At 43.9% G+C, this 26,409-nt stretch overlaps 1 protein-coding gene across 1 annotated transcript in view; it reads right to left on the minus strand.

The window, feature by feature from the left end:
• ALK (ALK receptor tyrosine kinase) overlaps positions 1–26,409 on the minus strand; it is a 632,376-nt gene that overhangs the window by 450,659 nt on the left and 155,308 nt on the right. The window lies entirely within an intron of this gene.

Raw genomic sequence — 26,409 nt, forward strand, 5'->3', positions numbered from 1 at the left:
AGTTACGACATTTTGACTTCTGTAGAGATGACCTCAGTGTCCCAGGTAAGCCACTCCTGACCAGCTTGTGAGCCCTGCAAGTCTCCCCTTCCCTGAATCCCTGCTCCAGGTGCTCAGTCACCGGTCCTACCTACCCAGCCAGGGTGGACTCACTGGCTTTCCATACCCATGGAAGACTAATTGGCATTTTTACTAATCTTGGGGAGCAATGGACAGGGTATCACTCTCCAGGCAGCCTGGTTCTTAATATCCCACCCCACCCTGCAAGGCCTGAGTGCTGCCATTAGCAGGGCAACGTGACTGTCTGCTCTGGGCCCATTTCCGTGCCTTGCTCATACTCTACTCTTTATGAAATTTACTCCGCTGTGATCTCAAGCCCATTTTCTCCCCCGAAAATATGTTGACTAGCATAATAATCAAAAGAAAGGCTTTGAACCACCACTAGGCCTTTTATCTTATGATCTCAGAAAGCTTACCAGGTACTCAATAATTAATGTACTGAAAGCGACACAAAGACACAAAGACAGGGCAGCCTGAAAAACCCAGTCCATCAAAAAAAGACCTTTTTCTTGGGAAGCCAGGGGGGCCTCGGAGGGATAATCACCCGCCAGTGGGCCCAGCAATCCCTGGGCATGAGGGATGAGAGGCTGCAAACTATCCAAGATCTGGCTCTTCTCTTGACCTGATGTTTCAAGTGGAGAAGTGACAGTTACCAGGGTGACCCCTGAGACCATGCAGTGAGTGCCCCGGGAGGGTGTGGGCCACTTTCACAAGAGGAGCTGGGGCCTCCAGTGTGGAAGAGCAGTACTGACCACTTACACATTCATCGTGACTTAGGGCTCTCTTCAGAGCCATCCACCCGTGTGATCCTTACAACAACCCTGATAGGCAACCTCTTTTACAGATGGAAAGACTGAGGCTCAGAAAGCACCACTGCCCCACTGGTTGCATAGCCAGTGAGTGTTGGGACAGGACATACAACTGCACAGCTTGGCATGTGGACCAGCTGGGAATGCCACTGTACAACACAGGCCTGTTGGAAGTGATGTTGATTCCCCTGGAGAACAGGGACATTGAATTAAACACAGAAGAGAGACATTGACCAGATCACAGATGCCTGCAGCTTTCTCCTAACTGAGGACAACAGATCCCATCAGGTCAACAAGGAAGGTGGCCTAGAAACATGTACCTTCAGTCAAGGTGACTGGCTATCCAGGGCCTCGGGCTCAGCCAGCATCATTTCCATAGCAACCACCACCAGGCCTGATGCCTGAGCCCTCAAAATAGGGCCTTGGCCGATCCAGGGTAAGGATGCTTAGTGTGAGGGGAGGATGAGGAACAGACACTTTCTACTAACTTCCAGACCTTTCATGAGAAACAGTCTATCCTCCAAGAAGCCACAACCCTAAATGACACATTGCTCAGCACAAAGACCTCTCCCCCGTGGCTGGACTCATTTCCAGAGACAGGCTGGTGTGCTAGAGAGAGACCAGGGTTCCTGGGAACAGTCATGTTACTGCCTGACCTTGGGTAAGCTGCTTAACCTTTCCGAAGCTTTGTTTCTCTGCATATAAAACAGAACTCATCATGCTTTCCCAGCCAACTTTGGGGACGCTCAGAGAATTAATGAGACAGTATATACAAAGCCCTCAGGCTCTTTTGAAGAAAGGTGCACTGGAAATCCTTGTGCTCTTACTAAGGGGCATTGTCATGATGATACATTCTGAGACATTCCTCACCTGTATTACTAAAATAAACTCAGCGGGTATTAAAATAGACAGGCCAACAGCCTAATTTGCTATGCCTGACTCTGAAGCTGCATCACCCTTTAGCTTCTGCTCATCTTGCACTGTGAACAACGGTGGTCACTGCCACAAGGCCGCTAAGCAGAGGCTCCTAGTGAGAGAGTTGGAATGGGCTGTGAAGACTAATAATCTATAATACATCTTCTTGCCACACAGATGACGAAGCTGAGATGCAGGAAGGGACAATGCTTTACACAAGGTCATCTCATTCATGAGAAATCATGAGGTCCAGTCTTCTGTCCCTCCTTCTGTGTCTCATCCCACCATGGAGGAGGGGAGGAAGGAAGGGAGGAAGGGGAAGAAATTGGGAGATGTGTTTTTGCTCTTTAGACCTTCAAATTGCTGCTCTGTGCAATACTCTGGGATGCAATAAAACTAAGGAAGAAGCCAATACTTCATGTATGATATGCACACTGGGTGCCATACAACCCTTGTCTTATATACGTCCCACAATTTTCTGAGTGGCAGATTATTATCACCATTGTCCAATGAGGGAACTGAGGCTAAGAGAGGTTGAGTGACTTGTCCAGGGTCCTGGAGACGAGGATGGTGCTAAGATGAACTCATTCATTAATAGGCATTTATTGAGTATCTCCTGTGTGCTGAGCTCTGCCCTTGGCAGAAGGGGTACGTTAGCCAGCAGAATCAAACACCGCCTCCTGGGGCTTCCAGGCTGAGGACCTTAGCATGTGGTGGGCAGCAGAGAACCATCCACACAGCCTCTCAACTCCTTGCAATGCCTCGGTGCTGGTATGCATTGTGACACAGAGATGCATGGCCCTGTGGGACTGTGGAACGGGGAGCCTGACTTCATCCTGAAGGCCGGGGAGGATTGCCTGCGAAGCCGAGGCCTGAGCTGAGGCCCTACAGCAGGTGAGTAGAGTCAACTGGTTAAACGGAGTGGGGTGGGATGGGAGGCCAGAGAGGACAGGAGTCTTTTCAAACTCAGGTCTCTCTTAGTCCAGAGCACCTGCTCCTCACCACCAAGAAGGGTGAGGTATCACTGAGGAACTCTGAAGGATGGACCAACCACAGTGACACTGTCCAGCAGAGGACCCTTGGAGATGACATTGACTGCATTGGAGAGCAGGGATGTTGAATTAAACATAGCAGAAAGAGACTGACCAGATCACAGATGCCTGCAGCCTTCTCCTAACTGAGAACAACAGATTCCTCCAGGTCATCCAGGAAGGCCACATGGGAACTGCCACCCAGCATGGTTCCACCCTGTGGCAGCACTGACCTGACTTGCCGGTCATCCTCCTGCCTTTCCTCTGACCTCAGCCTGTTGGCCCATCCTCCCTCAGAGAAGGGGCCTGGAATCCAGCCAGCAGGCCTCAGCCTTCCCTTTGCTCTGAAACCCGAATTCTCTTCTGGAAAAGTGAAGGGTCGACATTGCCCCAGGAACTGCTCTTGCAGCCACCTGGGTCCCACCAATGAGCCCGGGCTTGCACTCCGCTCCCCAGGGCCGGGGCCAGCACAGTCAGGTCCTTTGACCAGCTTTTATTCTGCTTTAAGGATTAGGTGAGAGGCAAGAAGGGAGGAGGCAGCCGGGAGAGAGAGAGAAAAGAGGGAGGGAGGAGAAGGAAGTGACGGCAAGGAGGTTTCCATTAAGGAATGGAGCCGAAATGAAGAGAAGAACAGTGGAGGGGGAAAAAAGAAATCATCTGATATTTTTCACTATCTGGAAGTTGCCAAGAGAAAGTTATTCAAAGTACCACTGTAAAAAAGCCATAAAACACCTTGGGGAAAACATGAAAGTCACACTGCCACCATACAGATGAGCACCCTGGAATTAGCTGCCAAAGCAATGTCTAAAAAGAGGAAATTCAATGGGCCACATTGCTGCCTCCTCCCCTCCCTCGCGGCTCCCACCCGCTCCAAATCGCCTGGCTCTGAAGGCAGAGGCAGTAATTTGGAGCCAGCAAGTGTGAAGGAATGTTGAAGCTGTTATTTGCTTTCATGCAGTACATCTTGAGTGCATCTTTTAGAATATAATTTAAAATACACTTTTAGTTTTACTATAGAAAATCTGAAAAAATCAAGAAGGCCTAAAGAAGAAAATAAATATCACCTATACCTCTAGCATCCCGAGAACCCAGTGTTAACATTTTATGGCATATTGGTTTGTGACTTGGTTTTCACTCACTTAACAAGCTTGTCTGGGAAGCATGTTAAGAAGAGCAGGAGAGAGTTCCTCTGCGCTGTGAGATCTGTCCCCAGGGCAGGGAGGAGATGTCATCCTTTGGCACCACCCGGGGAGGGGCCCACACCAGGCCCCTTGCATGCTGGCACGCGGGTGCTGCAACCGTGGAAACTCAGGATGTTATTGGGCTGGGTAAGAACCTGCTGTTGTGCTGCAACCGTGAAAACTCAGGATGTTATTGGGCTGGGTAAGAACCTGCTGTTAAATGCAGCACAGTCTCGGAGAGAGCAGAGGCTGGTCTTCAGGAGGAAGGGCAAGCCCGTGGGGATTTGGAAGACAGCTGGGATAGGAATGCACGGTAGAGTAGGAGAGGCAGATACGCTGTAATGTGTGTCCTCAGCATGAGTGGGGATGTGGTGTGAGCAACTTATGCTCTGGTAGGTGCCTTGGAGGAGTCATAAGAAGGAAAGGCCGTAGACATGTGCTATGTCAGGGCTTGAACCTAGATGATAGGTAGAGTACCTTGATTTTATGACCTGGAAGGGATACACAAGTGGAACTCCATCTCACTCTCCAAGGGACAGCCAATGAAAGTAAACTAGAGACAGAGTCCTATCTCTGTGGCCAGTGACGGCCCACAAATGCATGGCTGCTCTTAAAGCCCCTTCATCTAAGCCTTCGATCCTCATAAAGGCTTAATAAGATAAGAAAAAAAATCCCAACTTACAGAAAAAGAAAATGAAAATCAGAGAGGTTGTTAGTGCTTCCCAACCTTTTTTCATATTGTGATATACACAGAAAATGGTAATATTTGTGTGGCCCACTGGAGTACACCGAAGAGACTACTTGCAGAGACAACTGGCCCAAGGGCTTCAGCCACTCCTGGTCCAGCCCAGCCTCCCAGAGAGCTGATGGGCTGGATGGGTCAGTGACTCTGCACACCTGTGAGCCATCTGCAGCACATGCAGAACCATGGCACACTGCTGGGGAAAAAGCTCCGGACCAAGAGATGTGGCCACAGTCACACCGTGGGAAATGACAGACACACTGTACCATCACCCTGCATCTTGCCCTGGGGACGTTTCCAAACAGCAATAGAGATGTTAGCCACAGAAGGCTCCTGGGACTTACTCTGTGGACAGTCGAGTCAGGAAAAGAGCAGGTGTGCCTAACACCATGTCATCACCCACACAAAGCAGGGAACATGGGTGAATAAGGGTCTTGAAGTGGGATCTGAGGAGACCTTGGGAAGTTCTCTAAAGCATTTGTAACTTCTGCTTCACCAAAGAAAAGGAGTAAAACCTGGCTCCTTTCTCTACTTTAGGAAATTCAGAAAATAATTCCACAGGATGGTTATTAAATGGCCAAAAAGTAATGATTTCAAATGAGTGAGTTAACTGCTGTTCGTAGCCTCATCTGTCATCATGTGAGCGTCTTCTCAGAAGTCCCATCAGGATTAGGGGCTCAGCATGACTGATGACACTGGCCGACCATGATGGCTTAGCTCCCTCCCTCTGCCCTTCAATCTTGGTGGCAGGAGGAGCCTTCTAAGGTTTAAGCATAAACTCTGAGAAATCGCTTTTGGCAACGACTTCAGGAGTAGCTTTCAAGATAATGGACTCTCTTTCTGGCAAGTGGCTCTCTATCTCCCCAAGACTTCCTGGGTCTTGCTGTCATTGGTGATTCTGGGCAGCACCAGGACACAGTGGCTACCAGCAGCAGGTATAAGAGAAACTAAACCTCTGGCCTGCTGAATAGAAGGGTATATTATATATGGGTGGGTCACACTCAGGCAGCATCTACACAACATTAAACCTCTGGATGAAAAATGAGAATATTTCTTCAAACCCCCTATATCTCCAAATACAAATGAAAGATTTCCAATTTCATTAGGACAATATCAATCCAGTCCAAGAGAAGCAGTCAGGACTAAGAATTAAAGGTATCTGGAGCAGGCGAATATAACACGGGCTAACCGGATAATACTAGTTTTACCCTCTATGACCGCGTATCAAGAACACTCCTGACTTCTAGGGATGTTCTGTCAGTGACTTTGATGGTGTCGTAGGAAGTTGAAGTTAATTTCCTGCTAATTGCTCACACTTAGCAGTGGGCAAGGAGAAGAAGCCTCACTTTGCCCGGGGCCTTGCACACGAAGTGAATCCTTGACATCTGTGCAGGGTGCATCCGGAGACTCCCGGAATCCCCACATTCATGAACATTGCTGTAGCATGTCATTACCTCCATAAAACGCATTGCCACAATAGGCAGAAAACAGCAAGTTACTCACCATCTAAGTGACTGGCAACCACACCCAGTCTAATAGGATATATTTTTCAAATTCTTATCTCAGCAAAATGACAATTTATTACATATCATGTAATTTGGAGTTACTTGCAGATAAATAGCAGAAACTGTGACTATTACATCCACAATTACTAAGAAGTTGCTGTAATCAAACTACGAAAGAAGAACAAAAAAACCAGATACAAAAGCATCACATGTACTCACCAGAAAACTGGTTTCCCTGATCATCACCTAAATGTACATCGGGGAAGGGTACCAATTGGATATCAGACTGGGATGGGCGGTGGGGGGAGGGGATGGGTGTATGCCTACATGATGAGTGCGTTGCACACCCTCTGGGGAATGGTCATGCTTGAAGGTGCAGACCCGGGGAGGTGGGGGGAGGAGGGGATGGAGGTATGACTACATGATGAGTGCCAGGCGCACTGTCTGGAGAATGAGAATGGACGCGCTTGGGACTCTGACTCGGGGGGTTGGGTGGGACATGGACAATGTATATGACCTGAACTTATATACCCCCATGATGAGCTGAAATAAAAAAAATAAAAAAAATAAAAAAAAAAGCTACTTTTTCCTACCTGCACTGGGGTCTCAGACTCTGAAATGGGCAGGGGAGGCAGGAACTGTGAACATACCCTCCAGAAGTTCCAGCCACAGCTTCCCCACTGTCTACACTTGCAGAACAGTGCACTTTTCCTGCACAAGGTCAGTACCAATTACATCTGTACTAGGTGAAAAGACTTGAGGAAGGCACATTCATGGTTTGCCAATTGTTGAAGAATGATGTAGACTGAATGTTTGTGTCCCCTAAAATTCATATGTTGAAACCTAATCCCCAATGTGATGGTATGAGAAGTTGGGGCCTTTGGGAGGTGAGGCTTTTAGCAGACATCTCATGAATGGGAATAGAGTCCTTATAAAAGAGGCCTAAGAGAGACCCCTCACCCCCTTCACCATGTGAGGATGCAGCAAGAAGGCACCACCTATGAACCAGCAAGCGGGCCCTCCCCAGACACCAAATCTGCTGGCACCTTGAGCTTGGACTTCCCAGCCTCCAGAACTATAAGCAATAAATTTCTGTTGTTTATAAGCCACCCACTCTATAGTATTTTTTATAGCTGCCTGAACAGACTATGGCAGGGAGACCCCAAAGATAAAAACATTGAGTTCCTGACCTTTAAGGATGGATGGAAGGGGAGTGTCTATGAGACCAGCAGAGAGAAGCACCGAACGTGCAGCAGCTGCCAGGGGCTGGGGGCAGGAAGGAGCCCAGGAAGAGTAGGAGGAAGTCCACTTGCAGAGCAAACGGGAAAACATGACACCAAAGAGAAAGACACCTGACCGGCTGCTGGGGCTCTCGCCCTGCAAGGTGGCCCTGCAGAGTAACCCAGCCACGCTCCCTGGAAGTCACACAGGAAGTGCCCACCAGCTCACGGAAGAGAAAACCTAGTCTCACCCAGCAGAATGAAACGGCAGCCAGGGCCCCTTCCAGCTTTGAAATGTCATGTATAAAGGTATGTGGCAACAGATGTGGTACTTATAAAAGGGGCTGCAAACTACATTGAGGGAAAAAGGAGGCCAGATGAGGAACCCCAGGTGGTAACATATCGTCTTGGAATTGAGATCAGCTGACACGTCAGGCTGGCCTGAGCTCAACTCACAGCTTTGCCACTTACTAGCACCCAAGTGACTTCAGGCAAGCTATTTATTTCAACTTCTCTACGGTTTGCTTCCCTCATCTGCAACATGGGAACAATAACAGAACCAGCCTTACCTACTTGCCTTGACAATGCTGTGAGAGACTGCTATGAACCACGTAGCACAAGGCCTAGTATACAGCAACAGTGCAGTAAATGTTATTTGTATTGTTATAAATAATAATTTATTATTATTATTATAGTAAATAAAGAAAATGCTGGAAAAAATTTGAGCCCAGCCATTTGAGCTCTAAAACTTTAGGGAAGAGTCGTGTGGTCACCATAAGAGAGAACATTTGCTCTCTAGGCAACGGGTAAAGATGTGTGCTCCAGACACACTCACAGGGATGGGGCAGGTTTTCAGGGTGGTGTAGGCAATGATGGAAGGGGTTGCAGGGGCTGTCTTGGAAAAGGTGGCAATGGGAGCTTCGGCGTGCTGAGCCTGTGGCCTGCAGATCCTGGCAGACCGCTGGCCAGTATCAGAGGGGCCTGTACTTGAAGTTGCTGTAATGCTGGAGAGTGCCAGCTAGACTGTCAGGCTGGGAGCCAGCAAAAGCATCAATCAGGTCACCAAGGTGAGAACTCGGGCATGGAAAAACAAGTTAGTGATCCAACGATGGGACTTGGAGAACAAGCAGGGGGACGGGACATAGAAGCAACGCTGGGTCCAGGACTCAGCCTCCTTCTAACCATGTGTCCAAGATTCATTGACTTGGTAATTGAGTAATTGATTACCAAAGCCCCTTAACCACATTTGAGCCCCCACAAAAGGCACTGCAGAGAGTCTCCATCCCCATCTGCTCTGAAGAGTCATGGAGATTTCAAGTTTCAAATTGTACCAGATAAAGGAGATTGGCTAATGTTTTTCAGACTTTTTTTTTTTTTTTTTTTTTTAACAGGAAAAGAGGATGGAGTTCAGGGACCACAGACCTGTAAGTTTAATAGTGCTCTTTGGCAAACTTCTGAAATGGATAATTAACCAGATGGCATGAAAGCCTTTAGAAACAGAAATTGACCATAGGGAGACAAAACTAGTTCAGTGGGAATGAGATGTGGTCAGATGCAGGATAATATCTTTACTATCAAAAGAGCAACCTTTCCCTGCCCCCACCCCCCCAAAAAGAAAAAGAAGTTCAAAACAAAGACCCTTGTAAAATAAATAGATCATGATCTCTCTCTCTGAAACACACACACACAAACACACAGAAATACAAATAGCTAATAAATACTTGACAAAATTTCAACTCCAGCAGTAGTCAAAGAAAAGCAGATTAAAACACTGATATACTACTTTTCACTTATTTAATTATAAAATATTTAAAATAATTTTTAATAGTTTAAGTAATTTATATTAAATTTAAAAACATTTTAAAATTAATTGGGCTCAGCACTGGTGAGAACAATGAGATAGATAATTCTACACATTCCTGGTAGGGGTATAAATTATAAATTTAATGTCATTTTTAATAATGTAGTAATGGTTAACAATGAGTGATTATTATGTATAAATTTCTATGCACATGTATCATTTTATTTATTTATAACAACTCTGTGAAACTCTATGAAGAAATTAAAAGGTAAGAGTTTCAAATGCCCCAGAGATTCTAATTCTCACTTGTCATCTTTTGGGGGGAAGAATGGAAAATTGTAAGCGAGGGGCTGAGATAGGAGAAAACTGGACATCCTATTTCCCCATTGAAAGTAACAACACTGCACTACCTTGTAGATAAGGATTGATTAGCAATTTTGGCAACATATAGAATCTAAGAATGTTCATACCTTTGTCTTTGATTCTCTCCAAGAAAATATTCTAAATTTATAAAAGTGTTCATGAACAATTACAATTTTCAGTGATTTTATAATAGTAAATCCCATCTCAGTTGGAAACAACTTAAATAGCAATAGGTAGCATGATTTAAAAAAAATAATAATAATAGTAATAATAACTTTTATTGTTTGCTCATTATGTGCCAGGTGCTAGTTTAAGCTTTACTTGAATTATCTTATGTATTCTTTAAGAAGATCGTATAAGCTATACATTGTAATTATCCCCATTTTGCATATAAGGAAACTAAGCCACAGAAAAGTTAGTAATTTGCTCGATATCACAAACCAACCTACGGCAGCACCAGGATTACAGCCCAGGCAGGCTCACTCCAGAGCTTTCACGATTAACGATCAAACTCTCTATATTTAATTCCTTTTCATGATGGAATATTATGGAGCCATTAGAGATAATGTTTTCAAAGAGTTTTTGATAACATAGGGAAATATTTACATTATATGCTTGGAAAATAGCATCTATAGAATGATCTCAGCTATGTGAAAAATATACAAAGAAAATGCCTGGAAGGAAATACGCCAATTAACAGTAATTGCCTTTGAATGGTCTGGTTATGAGTCATTTATTTTCTTCTTTATACTTTTCTGAATTTTTCTAATGTACTAAAATAGGCATGTGTCATTTTTTTTTTTAATCCAGAGTGGAAAAAAAGTAAGTCATGTTCATGCCAAATTACCCTTATTTCCATTTTGACAGTGTATTTTAAAATTTGACAAAGTAACTTATATTTTAGCACATTAAGAAATGGAAACAAGGGAACAAATTTAACCAACAAAAATGCCTCAAATTATTTATTAATGGAACAGTGTTTCCTCTATTAAATAAATAAAAGAGGACCAAGATTAAAGCTTATGCATTCTTGAATTTCTACTCTCTCTGCCCCAGTATCTAGCGCAGTGCCTTATGCAATAATAGCTTTAGGCAAATATTTATAGTATGAGTGACTTTATCTTGCTCAATATTTTTTTAAAATCATTGAAAAGACATAGAAGAAATGCTTATTGAATTTGTAGTGATAACTGATACCAATGAAAAAAGAATCAAGATTTGGAATTATCTAAGCCATACATATGATGAAATTTAATACTCATTAAAGTTTCCAGAGTTATCAATTGTTAGTGTATCAGAAGTCCTAAACTGTTTTCATCAGTTGAATTGCTGATTTTGATTCTAGAAACATCCTAGGGAAATAACTGAGAATATGTACAAAGATCTAATCCTAGTGATGTTCCTCTCAGTACTTGAATTAGATTTGTAACAGTTGATGATAGGTTGAATATACTGTGGGTATCCTTAAAATAGAATATTATCCAGTAAAAAGATGTTGTAGAAATATATTTATTAATGAAGAGATATTTTTATAATATGTTAAGTAAAAAGGGCAGATTATAAAACAATATAAACAGTGTGATCCTAATTTGGTTAAAATATATAGGCGATAACTAGAGATAAATGCATGAAATCCAGAGCAGGAGGCTATACATTTAAAATGTTGGGGGTAGATAGTTTTGCATGGCATAATTATGGGTAGCTTAGTATATTTGTATATTTTCGTTGTGCTCTGATAAATGTGAATGACTTTTGAAAACCAAATGTAAAAATATTCTCTATGCAACTATAGAATGTACTTCGGGGTATTGCAGTTGGTGCTTATTTTACAACATTTCATGTAAAAAACAAACAAAAAGAGTCTGGATGTATGATTGCCCCAAGCTCTGTATAGCTAGTAATGCAGCATGGCAGCTACAAAGATGTTAATTTCAATCTTAAGCAACACCACTAGAAGCAAAACCTCTAGACTATGGGCAGCAGTGACTCCTCTGGGCTCTGCAGTGGGCAAAGCACAGTGATAACATTGCATTCAGTTCTTGCATTGTTTTAAGAAAAGAACTGACAAAGCAAAGAGTCCAGAGCATAGCAAGCAGGTGGCAGAGACATCTGCCATGAACATGGTTTGCCCAGAAAAGGAGAGTCTACCGGGAGGCATCACCTCTACCCGCCTTCCTGACTTGGTGTCTGTTTTCTTTTATTAGTACATAATCCTCCTTGAGTATCTAGCACTAGGCAGTATTCTGGGATGGTGCCCCAGCATAACAGAGGACACCTGCATGGAGGGTGGAAAATGGTATGAGTTGGAGTTGGAGTTAGACTCAGAAGGAAGAGAAAGGTTGTAATGAGAATAACCGAGCTAAGGTGAGAGGGAGAAAGACAGGCGCAAGTGGGGAAAATGGGAAAAACACAAGCCTAGTGGGCCTAATGTGAGCCTTGATACCCAGCTCCTGGCACAGGAGGAGTTGAGAAAGGGAAAGATCACCAGCAACTAGGTATTGTACCTAGTTACACAAACTGAGTGTCACACCAAAGTGGCCCCGGCCTTCATGGAGCTTGGAGTCTTATTCAATAGAAAGAGAATAACCAGATGGACTCTGTTGAAAAGTAGATGACATATTGCAAGTTTGAATGCTCTTTTTTTTTGTACAAGAATCATGCTCGTATTGTATGTATCATTTACTTTTTATCATAAAAATCACCTTCCACATTTATGTCTTGATAGCATAATTTAGCTTATGGGCCCATCGGGAAAATTCTATGACATACACAGCCATCTACTGCTTTGTGGTCACTCTGTAACTACAGGGTAGTGATGAATGCAGCTCATGAATCAATCCCTGCTCATACGTAGAGGAGGTTGCCCAGGTTTTTAAGACCAAGAGACATCTGACGCCTGTTTTCAATATGTGGGTCTCAGGGCTTTTCAATGTGGGAAAAGGGTGTCAAATGAGGAATTGAAATTTCAAACAGGCATGACTGAAGGGAGACTCATTTACCCTCTATAGGGACTGAGTTCATTAAAGAGTGGCCTCAACTTAAAGCTAAAGCATGGTAGGAACACCAGGAGCCATTCCCTCTACCCAGTGATTTTAGAACACATAAGGATATTGATAACCCAAATCCCAAAACAGCAAAACAACAATTTCTGTGACATATGCTTTCAAGCACATGCAGAAAAGGGTGAAAAGAACATGGTTACATGGTTCACAAAGTTTGATAAACCTGGATTTATATTTCCATCCTACCACTCAATAGATGTATAATTGAGGCAAATTAATTAACATATTTGAGCCTCATTTTTCTCATCTTTTACAAAACTTAATAGGGATGAAAATTTTGCCTTATATCATTGTTAAAAAATTTTATGGGATGCATTTTGTAAATGTCAAGCACATATCAAGGAGTGTTTTGATGTGAAGTCACTCCCACCCCATTAGAAAGAAACAACTGGAGATAAGCATGGGTTTTGACTGTGCAGCCGGCAATTCAAACTGTGGCAGTAGGAGGAACTGCATCATATGTCCCAGGCACTAAGGATGCAACTAGAAATGTAGATAAAATGTCAAAAACACCTTCTAGTACATGTAATGAAGTTTTTAAAAATGCACTTGTAGTAATGTCACTTTTATCATTTTTATTGCATTCAATTCAACAAACATTTATTGAATGCCTACGCCATACGTATTCATTTTCTAGTAGAACTTCAGAGAGCTATTGCATTTTGATGTGAGGTCATAGGCTAGTACTTCAAGTCTCTCATTCCAACACTGAAAAGTTTTCTGTTCCTGACTGTGCAGTTTACCTGACCACTGTGTTGCACATTGGCACAAAGAAGTTTTATCCGCTTTTAACAAAAAAATCATGTTTTCCATACAGTAGGGGAGCAAATATTTACTCACTGAAAAAAATGAAAAAAGGAAGGGATGAGAGAAGGGAAGACAGACAAGGGGGCACAGTCAGTCACAAATCTTATAGATATACAGAGTCAAAGAGATACACACAAGGACAGACAAACGTACAAAAAGACACCGTTATTTATCCTCTTGTTCTCTTGTCTTCTGACCATGACAATTCTTACCTACTTCACAGGACTATTAAAATGAGCATATTAAAAATGGCAGAAAGTATTAGGTTCTAAATGGTAATGAATAGTGTTAATATTAAGTGTCAAATAAAATAGACAAATTACACTAATATAAGTATATTTGATTTTTAGAAATTTCTATAATCCTGGTATATCCAGACAATGGAATATTATTCAGTGCTAAAAAAGAAATGAGTATCAAGCCATGTGAAAAGACAAGGAGGAAACTTAAAATGCATATTACTAAGTGAAAGGCACCCATCTGAAAAGACTACATACTGTATGATTCAAATTCTCTGACTTTCTAGAAAAGGGAAAACTATGGAGACAGTCAAAAGGTCAGTGGTTTCCAGGAGTTAGGGGTAAGAGGTGGGGGCAGGTAAATGGGTGGAGCATAGAGGATTTGGGGGGCAATGAAACCACTCTGTGATACTATAATATAATAGTGGGTACATGTTATTATACACTTGTCCAAATCCATACAATGTACCAAAAGTGAATGCTAGTGTAAACTATGGGCTTTGGGTGGTAATGATGTGTCAGTGTGGGTTCGTTGATTGTTACAGAGGTAGCACACTGGTGCAGGATGTTGTTAGTCAGAGAGGCTGTGCATGTGTGGGGCAGGGGATATATGAGGAATCTCTGTACCTCCCATTCAATTTTGCTGGGAACATAAAACTGCTCTAAAAAAATAAAGTCTATTAAACTAAGATAAAAAATTTTCTATAATCTGCACACTGAAGCTAATCAAATCTGAAAAAGCAGTCGGATCCATTCTGAGATTTGAAGCTGAGCTGCTGGGTTGTTAAAGCTAATCAGCCCGCATCTCCCCCTGTGACATTCACCTAGTCACCTAGAAGGTGACAGCGACCACGCTCAACTCCTCTCTTAGAAGTAGAGAATCATTCATGAGGGTTCTTCTAAGACAAAACCCTCTTTGGCCTCTGTTCTTTTACAAAAGTCTCCAGGGCAAGTTGAAGGTGCCACACAGATAGTCTCTGATGCAGGACTGAGGCTGTAGCTACAGAGGGACCCTACTGGGCCTGGCAGTTACGTGACCGGGGGCCCGAGTGAAGTTTGGAGCAGGCGCTGGGAGGGGAGCACTGGGGAGGAAAATTACTCACCAAAGTGCAGGGCCTGAGAAGGTTTCAGTCACCCATGAAAACAACCTAAATATTTTCAAAATTTAACAAAACCTGAAATCTGACTCGCACATCAATGAGCACAAGGACCTTCTTCACGCCAACAACTTAACAGCCAACAGGGCTCCCCTGGGAATGGAGACAAGCTCTACACGTGGCAAGGTCCTCATTTCCATTCAGCCTCACCTCGGGCAGGGCCTGCATGACTGTGGGTGAACAGGGCAGGGAGGTTCATTTTGTCCAGGGCCCTTTTGCCAGAGAGTGAATGCAGGGCCAGGTCTGTGATGTAAGATGCCATCTTGAACTCCAGGTGGCATTGCTGACAAACACCCACAAGGCAAGCACTCAATTGCCTTCCCCATAGTAGGCATGGGCTGATGACAATAACCCCTCCTTTGATCACCCCTGTGACTGAGGGCCTGAGCTTCCAGGCTGCTTGACCTGGACTGAGACCTGAGCTGGAGTTGAGAGAAGAGATGGACAGTATTGCCTCTGTTATAGGTGATGAGCAAATTGCTCCATGGCTGTGGGCCTCCGTCTCTGCATTTGTAATAGAAATGGCTCAGCTAATTGATTGTCAAGGCCACTCCTGGCTCTGAGTTTACCTACAGGCTTTATATCTGTATGTTAGATTCTCCACCCACTAGAGATTCAACACTGGATGTTGACCTATCAGTCTAGTGATCTAACCAACAGAAGCCAACAACCACAGTTCAGGGCCAAGGAAACCCTGGAAGGAGACCTCTGCCATGTCAGCCCTGACCTATTTTTCCATTCTGGCCAGATGAGCAAGGATGCCATAGGTTGCAAGCTCAACTGAGACTGCAACCCGAAGAGCTTATCCCCTCCCTTTCCTTTGCTCTAAGACAGATAGAGCAGCCCAGAGCAAGACCTTCCTCTACACACAGCTGCAGCCCCACCCAGATGACAGCTGCAAAGGCCAGCTGATGAACAAGGCCTGGACATTCTTCAGTGAAGGACTCATAACGATGAATGCCTCTTGCACTTGGGCAACATCTCAGCCAAATATCACAATCATGGCCAAGCTCCAGGCAATAGAAGGAGAGAAAACCCAGTATCCCAGGGATATAATTCAATCACAGCAGCCTTAAACAGACCAAGAAAAACAAATTGTGTTCTTGCTGGGCTCTTAGCATGAACTTTTTCTGACATTGAGCTTCATGATTTGCCTATCCACGGGTAGGGGCGGGGGGTGGCAAAACAAACAATCCATTTTCAATATCGATATTCTATAAGCCAGCCAAGATCTTTAAGGCCTCTACTGTCTTTCATTTTTTTCTTTCCAAAGCTTGCCCAGAAATTTCCTTTAATTAGAATAACTTCCTTTGTTTCATTTAGAGGTGTGATGTTCAACTTTGAAAAACTGGTTTTCAGGGCAACCCATTTCAGGCTGGCCTTTGCTCATCAGAGAAGTCTAGCCCACCATAGCTGGTTAAGCACACAGGACAGAGTGGGACTCACTTGGTCCTACGAAACTAAAGAATAGAGGGAGGAGGAAATAGACTTCAAAAGAAAAGCCACCTCTCTTCAGCAAAGGAAGAGGATGAGAACAAGGATTCGCGGAACAGCCCAGATCACCTTCCCTTTGTCATTAGTGAGCCCCAAAGGACTAATTCCTGTTTCAATGGAGCCTGTAGTTTTGACAAAGTCCCTGAACATGACCCCTAAATTGATTTTAAATCTCTCTTCAGAAGACATGAAATGATAAAACACAGCGTCTTTTAGAGACCATCTGCCAAAAACCACCCAACAGATGGGGGCTTAAAATTCTGTTAGCCTGCGGCCTGCCAGTCTTTGTTTAAACTTAAGAGAACTGCAGGTGTTAAATGGGACCCCCGGATCTCAGGCCTCTTCAGGGTGCAGGTTCTAATGAGGATTCTGCGAGAATTACCAGACAACTGGATCAGGACAGGCCTGCAGGCTCCAGCCAAGCCCATTTTATGGTTCACATGGAGGTCCCAAGACACGTAAAATCTCTCTCTCAAATCCAAAGTGCTTAGACCATGTTTTCTTTAATTGAAAATTTACAAAGAAGGCTCTCAGAGAACCCTGGATTTCTATATCACTGCATGAAAAATTTAGGCTTACAATCCCAAATACCTAAAGCTTGCAACTTTTCTATTTTCATATTAGTTTTGTACATGACTTTGGTACTAGCAGATGCCTAAGAGAGTGTCTCATCCAAACCCACCACACACAGAAGGGATCTGGGGCTCACAGAGGAGGAGCTACTTGCTCAAAGCTTTGCAGGATGTTGGTAGAAAAAATAAAATCTCATTTTGGTGCAATGTCCTTCCTGATATCTCTGCTACTCTTGGTCCACAGTGATGGGAGAGATGTTATGCTGGGGGTGAGTTGGACCAAGACAGGGAAGTGTCCGACTCTAGTTATCTATTGCTCTGTAGCAAACCACTCCAATACTTAGGGCTTAAAACAATGACACCATTTATTTTGCTCATAAATCTGCAGCTTGGGCAGGGCTTGGCAGGGGCAGCCCGCCTCTGCTCCTCTCAGGGTTAGCTGGGGCATTCGAAGGCTGGGAACTGAAATCATCTGAAGCTCATTGACTCACGTGTCTGTTGGTTGATGCTGGCTCTTGGCTGAGACCCCAGCTGGGGCTAGAACACCTGGAAGTGGTCTTTCCGTGTGGCACGTCTTCACATGTGGTGGTGGGGCTCCAGGAGGGCCATACCAAGAAGGAGAGCCACATGGAAGCTGTATGACCTTTCCCAACACCACCTCAGTGTATTCAGTGCCACTTCCCCTGCATTCTGTTAGCAGACGTGAATCATCCAGGCAAGCCCAAGTTCAAGGAGTAGGGAATTAGATTCTACTTTTGGGTGGAAGGTGTGTCAAAGAATTTGCAGCTATGTTTTAAAGCCACCATATAAGCCAAAGATGTCTTTTTCTACTACGTGGGGGAGAATATGGGGGCTAGGTTTCCACTGTTTTAACAATCCCACAGGAGAGCTTGCTTTACTCCATGTCTACCACTGACTGGGCGCCATGTTGCTTGCTCTGTATGTATTATCTCATTCCTGTTTCGATCCGGACAACAGAGGCCATTTATCTTAGAGATCTTGTTTTTGCCTAAGTTCACTCAACTAGAAAGTAGCAGAGGCAGGTCCCATCCCAGGCCTGGACCGAGGGCCCATTCTCTTCTCATAAGTTATTCTTCCTCTGCAGTGGGCAGAAACTGTCTCCCTGGAAGTACAATATTCCTGACGATTCTGAGCTCTCTAGAACTTCGATATGATTGAACCCTCTGCCATGTGTAACAGAATGAGCAAAATCCTCTCTCCCTGTTGCTGGCAAGGTCTACTTCCTGTGCAGATGGGCAGGAAGCTGAGATTCGCAATTGGGATGGAGTTCTGGTGAAACTATGTCCACCTTTGTGCTAATGGTGGGATCAGTGGTTCTTTGCCTGGTGGGATCTCTTTCAGGCCCAGCTTAAATGTCACCTCCTCAGAAAGTTCTTTCTGGATCACCCTATCAAAGTAGGTTCCCCCATGCCAACACGTTCCATGGTTTGCCTTCTTCATAGAGTGTGTCCCAATCTATAATTACATATCTCCCCAGTCACTTTCTTTTTGTCTAACTCCTGCCACAGTGCCTGGCAGTGAGTAGGTGCCAAATAAATATTTGTTGGATGAACAAATGACTGAAGGAAGGAATGATCCCAGACTGTGAAAATCTCAAGAGCTATAAATAGAGCTTCTACTTTTGGCCTCAGGATGCCAGGACCGCAGGTCTACACCCCCAAGCCCCACTGTGGAAGAATCAGGTATAATAACAGAGATCTTAATGAAATACGTACTATAACTCAGGTACTTTCCCAGCACTTTATGATTATTATCTTACTTAATCCTCACAAAAACTCTGTGACATAGGTATTAGAGTTATTCCCACTTTATAGATGAAGAAACTGAGGTTCAGAGAAGATATGTAATGTGCCCGAAGCTAACACTGCCAGAAAGAAGCAAAGCTAAGATTCTCACTGGGTCCATTTGACTCCTCAGCCTGCTCTTAGCTATCAGGCAATACTTCCAACTATGGGTTTCATTAAAGGTTTGATTTTTAAAAGTTAAAAAGCAGCTGGAGATCAATTTTAAACAATTAATTTTTGTGAAAAATGAGGATTTCTTACTTCTATCTCCAAAAACACATCATCAGCATAAAGTAGTGTTTGGACCAGGTCCATGCATGTTGGTGACGGGTCCCCAAATTATGGGAGCAGCATTTACGAGCCTCTCGAATCCTGAATCTTCAGATTATAATAGGGAGTAATGCAACAAGGGTTGGCTTTGTTTGAACTCTTTGAATAAGAGGATAATAATCATAATGTGTTGGGAGATTGTCTGAGTCATAGTACGTACTTCATTAAAATTGCTGTTATTATACCCAATTCTTCCATAATGGGGTTTGGGGGTATAGACCTGTGGTCCTAGCATCCTGAGGCCAAAAGCAGAAGCTCTCTTGCTCTCGAGATTTTCACAGTCTAGGATCATTCTTTCCTTGAGTCATTTGTTCATCCAACAAATATTTATTTAGCACCTACTCTCTGCCAGGATCTAAACTATTGTCAGCTCTCAGTTTTCTACCAGGCGTTGTGTTTAATGCAACCCTTAGCACCCACGTTGCCTGCAGCGTCTCCTCTAGTTGTGTGTTGCGATGTGCGTAGGTAACTTGGAGACAGGTTGGTGAAAAGCCTGATGCTTTCTGGGCCCCTCTACAACTCTAGGTCTTTAGGCCAGTTTAGGAGGGAAAGTTTCTAACAATTTTTCCCAGTTGCTAGCTTTGAAATATCTATCATACTCTAAGATTTTTATGTTTTCTATCAGTTCATTGGTTTGAACCATATTCCCAGTGTCTTCTCACCAGGGAGAGAAAACTAGAATCTAGGCTGCATTTTCAAGTCCTTCTATTCGTTATGTTTATGCAGCAACATAACAGAGTAATGGGGTAAGCCACATGGATGTTATGCTAAACCACAGTCCCTGAGATAAATCCCATGCAGTCCTATATTTCTCATAGAATCTCAGGGATGGAAGGTACTTTAGGAAGCCACCAAGTCCAGGTCCCTTCTCAAAGCCTTGGCAATGACAGCTGGTTGTCCCTTTGGTCTTTCCTCCACCGGTTCCAAGTATGTTGGGAGGGTGTCCCTCTATTTCATGTGTGGCAGTGCTGACTGACAGCAAGGTCCTCCTCATTTAGATCTTCAACTTGACCTCTTTCAAACTGTCCTTTGGGAAGCTAGAAAGAAAATAGTCCATTTCTTCTCCTCTAATCAATGTTTTATTCACAAAAATATGTTCCAACCAGTCTGAAATTTTAAAAACTTATCATTGGAAACAGCTGCTCTTAAGAAAGATTGCTTTCATAATCAAACCTAAAAACAAATCCCAGGAACAGTTATGCACAGGTAGTAGACATTAAACAATAACGATTGAATAAGGAAAATGAATGAGTGAGTTTACTCACACCAATAAAAATGGAGGTTTCCATTATATTCTTTATAGATACTATTGGGTCATGATCAGGGTACATCGATTTTGTAGTGACAGGAGGAGCATCTCTCTTGGACCTCAGGGAGGGCTGATGTCTCTGTCCTCCACCCTGTCCTGGGAGACCAGAAGAAGCATCGGCTTATGTTTCCCATCCCCTCAATGTCCAGCACAGGGCCTAGTACAGAGTGAATGCTTGATAAATACTCCAAAGAATTTCCAGCAATGGAAAGAGTGCAGAGACCAGTCTGTTCAGTTGTTTTCCTCCCAGAAATATAAAATGGAAACAAACTAGCAGTAGTATCCAGAGGTTATATGGGTCTCTAACCTTAGAGGTTCCTATAATAGAAGGCTCCGTATTTGAATGTCCCCCCAAACACCTGTTCATTTACTGTTGCTGTTCATTTACTGTTACCCCAGTTTCCTTGATAGAAGACTACAGCCTGTCTAGCACACATTGTTAAGCTTTTCCTTCTAAAGTGGCAAGACCTAAAGAAAATTACCTTCAACTTAGACTAAGGTATAAAGGAAAGTTGGCAAATCTTTCTGGAAAGCTACATGAAACTACAAACAAAAGAATGAGTCATGTGCATCTTAAATCTCTGCTTCTCTGGGCTAGACGTTGGTATAAACAGATGAGATTGTCTATCTGTCTCTTCTGGGAAAACAAAAAACTGTTTAGAAGGGCATTCCAGTGGATTTCCCTTCTTAAAGGGGGGTGTAAGACCCACAAGAAGAGATCCACATAGTGCCTTAGATCTGACACTTATTAGGTATGGACCGGCTTTCCAGTGCTGTGCAAAGACATCCATCACCCTGTTAATTATCACACATTCTGAGCAAGCTTCAGGAAGTCTGAGTCAGGACCCACGGGACACTGGTGCTTTTGTAGGAGTCCTTGGTCTACCCTAGAATGACACTTTTCTACTCAAAGATGTGTTGACTAAACTATGAATCAGCAGCCCACACATAGCAGGTGCTCCAAGCATATGGTCCAAGGCAACGCTTCTCAAATGCTAACATGCATATGAATCACCTGGGGATAGTGTTGGGAACGCAGATTCTGATTAATTATATGGGGTGGAGCCTGAGGCTGTATTTCTAACAAGCTCCCAACTGATAAATGTACTGCTGGTCCAAGGGCCATACTTTGAAGAAGAGCAGGTCATTCCTAAAATTTAGGGTGTAAGAGGCCCCCGGGAAGCATGTTGGACAGGTACAATCCCAGGTCACCAACCTCAAACGTTTGGATTCAGCAAATCTGAAATGGGGCCATAGTGTTTGCATGCTTAATGAGTAACCCCCAGTGATTTAGCAGAAGGCATTTAGGGGACAGGACTTTAAGAGATATTGACACAGAAAATTTTGTTGAAGGTGTGTCCCCTGGCCTACTATAGGAGAGAAACATTCACTAGGCATTCACTCCTCTTGACCATTTAGGAGTGGTGTTCACACTCTCAGGCACATCAAAATCACCTGGGGGGCTTGTTAAAGCTCAAAGTTCTGGGCCCCACCCTGCAGAGATTCTGATTCAGTGGGTCTGGGGTAGGGTCCAAGGATTTGCATTGCAAACCAGTTTCCAGGTGATGCTGACCTTGCTGAACCACTGGCCTCAGTGAAAGGTAGTCTTTTTGCAATCTGCAGAGGAGCTTTTCAACCAGCCCTCATTATGATATGCTTGGGGGTGCCAGCATGTCTTTTAATACAGCTCCTCAGGTGCTAAGCACCCCCCCAGAGAACAAATACTGCAAAGAAAAGGCCCCTTAGTCCAGCACAGATTATAGAGTTAAATAAATATTCTCAGGGCCCCAGAAAGACATGTGGGACAGATCAACCAGGCCCAGGAGTCCTGGACAGCAAAGTCCTCAGGCCAAAATGCAAGGAAAGACCTAAGGTAGCTGAGAGGGAGGGAAGCTGCTACACAGGGTGGTGGGACCCCATTCTCCTTCTCAGTCCCTGGAGGAAAGGAGATCATGGCTTCCTCCTTTGCCCACAGCACTTCCAACCTGGTGAGCCCAGTCATTTGTTAGCTCACATAAGGGAAGCTTCCGTTTAGCAGAACAGCTCATTTAATGGACACTAGGGTGGCCCGTGTTACTTTGTTGAGATCTTGCCCAGATTCTGCAAGTCAGGGAGAGAGAAAAGAGTCCCCCTGTAGGAACCCATTCTACTTGGATCTGCTGTAGTCAGAAGTGGGCCCCCTTCCCCTAAAACAGTTCCAGACCCTTGAAAATAGGTTCATGTCAGTATCTCAAGGGCAGCGTTAGCCAGAAGGCATGAGGGCTCCCTGACAGAAAGGAACCATCTAGAGAAGTATTTCAGGGAAGAGGCAGCAGCCAGAGAACAGCGTGCCCAGGTAGTCAGCACGTCAGGTGAGAGTGTGTGTCACGGGGCAGACTCGAGAAGTACAATCATGTGTAGCATAACAATGGGGATCATTCTGAGAAATGTGTCCTTGTGCAAACATCACAGAATGAACCGACACAAACTTAGATGGTATAGCCTACTACACACCTAGGCTATATGCCTACTGCTCCTAACAGCAGGTTACTACACCAAATACTGTAGGCAGTTGTAACACAGTGGTATTTGTGTATTTAAACACAGAAAAGGTGTAGTCAAAACACATTGTAAAAGATAAAACGTGATACACCTGTATAGGCACTTACCACGAATGGAGCTTGCAGGGCTGGAAGTTGCTCCGGGTGGGTCAGTGAGTGAGTGGTGAGCCAACGTGATGGCCTAGGACACTACTGTGCACTACTGTAGCCTTTAAAAACGGTACACTCAGGCTACACTAAATTTATAAAAACAAAGTAATTGTGCTATAATATTATGACAGCTATGATGTCACTAGGCAATAGGAATTTTTCAGCTCCTTTATAATGTTATGGGGCTACTGACATATATGTGTTCCGTCGTTGACTGAAATGTTATGTGGTGCATGACTGCAGTTTTATTTGGGTTTGGCCTGCCCTCGTGGTCCTGGTGGTGGGGAAGGTGTTGAATCAAACGCTTATTGGATGTGAGCATCTCAGCTTCTTTTATTCCTAAGTAATGATTGCATTTTCTGCTCCTCTTGCCTTCTGCCGCGCTGAGTTAATGACTAACACCAGGCAATTGGTTTCCGAGGCAGCCTAGGATCCCAATTCTCAGGCCCTATCTCTATGAGGCCCCAGTTTGCCAAACCTTGGAGACAATTCTGAGGCAGAGACCACCATCCAGGAGGTGACATGTTGCCAGGCAAGCTAGAAGCAGAGCAAGTGTCCACTGTACCCTCATGTTTGGGATTTCTGGGGACAGTTTCCAGCTCCAATATTCTGCCCTCTTGTTCAATGACAAGTACTGATCCTTGGCAATGAAAATATACATAAACCCTAGAAATACCATTAATGATAGCAGTAAAATAACAATGATGATAATTATAGGTAACATTTTTGAAACTCAAGCGGCACAGGTATTGTTACCTCATTTTAGAAATAAAGCGATGGAGGCTCAGAAAGCTAAGGTAGTAGCACAAAGCTGTTGTCATCTAACCAGTGTCTATCTGTCGTCAAAGACCATACCCGTTGTCTATAAAGACAGTCTGCAACTCACAATGGTTTGACTTAATGATTTTTTACTTTACATGCATTCAGTAGAAACCATACTTTGAATCTAGAAATTGTATCTTTTATTTTTATTATTATAAATTATCTTTATTATTATAAAATAGACTTTGTGTTAGACAGTTTTGCCTAACTGTGGGCTAGTGTAAGTGTTCTGAGCACGTTTAAGGTAGGTTAGCTGTATTCAGTGCATTTTTGACTTGACGCTTTTTTCAGCTTATGATGGGTTTATCAAGATGCGACCCTATCGTAAGTTGAGGATCTTTTGTGCCCTGTTGCTTCTCCCCTCCTGTACTGCACTGACATTGCAGAATAGCCCTGAAGGTAGAAGGAAGGAAAAATCATCTTGTCCTCTAAGCCAGCTCTGCCAACACTGCTTTTTCAGGGAGGCAAGGGGCTCACCCAAGGCTGAGACTTAGGGTGGATACAAGGGATGGGGGCTTTGCTGGACGGATGCCTGCACTTGAGCAGCAGCAAGCTGGGTGTCTGCCAGGGCCTGCAGACAGGCCCCCTGCCAAAGGGACTATGCACTGCATACATGTCCAGCTGCCACGGGACCTTGAGGCCAGACGGAGTGGGGCTGCATGTGACCCAACCCTCATACCCAGACCCAGCCCAGGATCAAGTGCCGGTCTCCTTTGATGGGCCCATTCAGGCTCATGCCTCCCTCTCTATCCTACTGATTGTCAGCAAAAGCAGAAAGGCCTTTGAAGCTAGCACTTTTCTGCCTATGGCAGAAACACACAGAGGGAGGAGAAAACAGGTCGGGAACTTCAGAAAGTGCAGTAAGATAGAAATCCTGCCAATGTTCCCAGTGCTGAAGCATTAAAATAAAATCATTTGACAATTATTTGCCTGGATCGAGAAAGTGAAGTCATTTTAGGAGCTGCCACTAATCTTAAAAAATAACAAGTGTGATTTGATCTGTGCAAGGAACCGGAGTACTTGAAGATTTCTCCGCCGGAGGCTCCGCACTTTCATGAGGTATCGACAAAGACCTGAGGGTAAGTTATAGGGGGAGCGACCACTGTGAGCTTTTGCAGAAGTGGCAGGGCCGGCTAAGTTAAGATCAATGATTTCCTTGATTGCCTGGCTTCCCCCTCTCGTAAGCCCGGTCTCCGTCTCAATTTCTATTCCTATCGGCCAGAAAAATAAAGATTGTTTACAGAGCTGAAATAACACCTGCTTGGTTTATCTTATTTTAGAAACAATAAAAGCTAGGGAGTTGGAGGGATTAAGGAGGAAAAAAATCAATTGTGTTCTTTCATGTTGGAAACATTAAAAAATAAGTCACCCTGCTACCTGCTGTAAGGCCCAATTTGGCTCTCCATTACCCAGGGCGATTTCCAATTTCATCCTGCAACCTCCCAAGGTTCACACTCAACTGAACCATAACTAGGTGCCCTTGAAAGACTCCAAGAAACTTTTTCTGGTCAGTTTTTAACAATTCCAAGGCATGAATCTGATGCTAAACCTGCTGAAAGAAATGGAAATGTTTGCTTTGGCATTAACAACCAAAACAGTCAGCAGCCTGAGTCTGGCTGAACCACTTCAAATGTTTTCAATGTGTTTTATATCTTGTTATTTCATAGCATCTTTGTAAGAAAGCTAGGCAGAATTTTTCCCCCATTATACAGATTGTGAGTGTTGAAACCAAACAACAAACCAACCAACAAACAAAAACAAAACCCAAAATAACAAAAATAGATGAATGGACTGGCCCAAAGCCACAAGGATAATAAATGGCTGAGATGGATTGGAATCCAGGTTTTCTGGTTTTCTGGCTCTTAATGTAATGCTTGCTCTGCTCTGCCATGAACCTTTGCAGGATGTTGCCAGCTCAAATACAGGAATGGTTGGGCTTATCAGATGAGACAGCCAGGTCCTCAAATGCAGGCCATCCCAGAGTGACCATAGGCAAGCTCTGCAGGATGCAAAATGCAGCATCCTTTCCTCCCTGGCTGCATCTCCCTATAGACAGAGATTTGGAAGAGGACAGGGCAGTTTGAACGGTGACCCCATCACATACTCCATGAACTAACAGCACACTCCCCTGCCCACCCTCACTGACTCAGGCATGATACCAATCACTCCCTGACTCAGTTTGCTCATCTGTGTTGAGGGAATACCAAATATTCTAAAGCAGTGTTCCAAACCTATTTGAGAATGAAGATCTCCTTTTAAGCTAAAAACTTTTGCCAAGCCATGCACATTGGTAGTATACCTTAGCAGTCACTGATATTATTATTTACCAGTAAGAAAAAAAATTCTGAATGAGTTTTTAATTTCTCTAACCACAATAGCTTCTAAATCCACTTGACGAAAAGTAGTATAGAAGTGTGCAGGACAAAATAGTCTCTCAGTCTCAGGAGATGCCGGGTGCCAGCAGGGATCTGCAGGAGGGAAGTCCCCTTCTGGAA

Source organism: Lemur catta, chromosome 4, assembly GCF_020740605.2.
Source record: "Lemur catta isolate mLemCat1 chromosome 4, mLemCat1.pri, whole genome shotgun sequence".
Lineage (NCBI taxonomy): Eukaryota > Metazoa > Chordata > Mammalia > Primates > Lemuridae > Lemur > Lemur catta.